Here is a 2,291-nt window from a genome sequence, read left to right as displayed (position 1 = left end):
TATTAAGGCTAAAAAGCCTTTTCTTTGAGTTATTTAGTTTACTTTAGTTTGGCCTGGAGATGGCCGGTAGTTCTCTTTTCGTTTAGTTTTTAGTTCAGTAGAACTTGATTTTGTTAGTCATGGAGGGGGGAGCAGCTTCGGCGTCCCTATAGGCCCTATAGGGACGCCGAAGCTGCTCCCCCCCTCCATAACAAAATCAAGTTATACTGAACTAAAAACTAAACGAAAAGAGAACTACCGGCCTGGTCCCCCCTCCATTCTATTGAGTTTGACAGGCATCTCCAGGCCTCCTTTTGGTTTCCTGATTCATTATTTGGTAAAGTATTTTTCATTATGTTTGCTCCCCAATATGTATCTTTTTGTTGTGGGAAGTTAATAAAAACGATTGCCAATGTTTGTGGTCCAACTTTATGTTGGGGTCTCCAATTTGAGCCACTGGTTTTGTATCGTTTGGAGACCGTAACACACACCTTGTCATTAATGCATTAAAAGGATCGTTATTTTTATCAGATGTCCTGTAATAATTCTGGATATTGGGAGGCAGTTTACAATCCTAGTGCGACCTCTGCTTCATTGCTGCTCTAAATCTATTCCCTGCTGTCTGACTGTCAGTCAATCGATCCAAAGTAGATGACAACTAAGATGTTAAAGTGATTTGATGTCATGTCACGTCTGTAGTCAGAGAGCAGGTAACATTGGTGTTAGACTAAGGTATCCAGTTGGCAACAAGTAGCCTAGTAATCTGAAGAGAGTATTGAGCATTCAGTTACTGCAGCAACATGGGCCAAGTCATTATGGAACACCTTGCTTCATTAGCATAACGTACTAAATGTATGGTGTGAACTTGCTACTATAACTGTAAAGGTTCTCAAAAGATCCCCCCAAAAAAAAACTAACCCCAAAGAAATCGGCGCACGCGCACAGGCCCCCCCCCCCTCAATAGCTTTGCCTAGGTTCTAAAATCAGTTTCCACTTTTTACACCAATTCTGTACATCAACATTTTCTGTAAATCATTTTCAGCTACCACAATTATGTCATCTGCATACATCAAGATATCTAATTTATTACTGCCATCATAGTGTAAACCCAAGCCAAGTTGTTTGATTTCCTTAGCCAGATTGTTAAATATTGCAAAGAGTGTAGGGGAGAGACCATCCCTTTGTTTGACACCAGATGGCGTTGGGAACCACCCTGAGCCACCCTGAGCAGTAACACATGCCAAAACTTGCCATATATACCCTCTTCCAGAATAAGCTAGTAGATTGCGATTGACAAAGTCAAAAGCCTTTTGGCAGTCAAAATAACAGGCAAAGGATGACTTGTTTTGCATTATTCTGTTGTTAACTACTGTAGTAATGGAAAATACATGATCATTACAGGCTCTAGTCTTCTAAAACCATTCTGTTCTACTGAACTGTTATTTTCTTCTAGGTAGTTCATAAGCCTGGAATTAAGAATCGAAGCATACACTTGTAACCAAATGGACAATTGAGGTTACTATACACCTAATCTCTCAAGAACAGATCCATCGAAATGAACAAGTGAAAAAACAGCAGAGGGCTCCGTTTTTCCTTTTTATTTGACGATGGGTTCCCAGATTGCTATACACCCAACACTACTGACTACGCAGTTGGAATTGCACCAACCACCAGTTAAGGCTTTAACTTTAGAAGAGGTTCGTAACAGAGCTTTAAAGAACTGGGTAGGGAGGCTCAGGAAAGACACCAAGTTTAAGTTGACATTTTATTCACATTACATTAAAACAGCAAGTAACAATTTAGGCCACATTAATAAATGAGTTATGGCCTTCCTCAATAAGTTACCATTTCCATTTTTGACTCAACACATAAATTACACAGCAAACAAAAGCAGACAGCACTACAAAGAGGGTTTACTGCAATCTCAAGATATGGCATATATAAGGAGGGAGCAATATTCTAATAAATCAGTGGGTTTAAAACATTACCAGATTAAATAAATACATATTTTCAACAGCAAGCTAACATTAAGTGCACGTAATATACCTAAAATCACTTACCACAGGGCGAGCAGAGTGCAGCGCCCCTTTGCAGAATACTGCCTCAATTAAACCTACATTTTAACTATAAAAGCATTACATAATTTACAAATAACCCCATACCATAAAACCATCTCTTGCAGGTCACATTGGATCCCACTCTGCTCGCTCCATGTTCAATCTGGCATTTGTGCCAAAACACACTGCTTTTAACACCTGCAATCAATGACACAAGCAGTTGGTGTCAATGACACACCCACACATAGACACCAG

This window comes from Gymnoscopelus braueri, assembly GCF_963280865.1.
Source record: "Gymnoscopelus braueri genome assembly, chromosome: 18".
Taxonomy (NCBI): domain Eukaryota; kingdom Metazoa; phylum Chordata; class Actinopteri; order Myctophiformes; family Myctophidae; genus Gymnoscopelus; species Gymnoscopelus braueri.
This window is presented reverse-complemented; position numbering follows the sequence as displayed.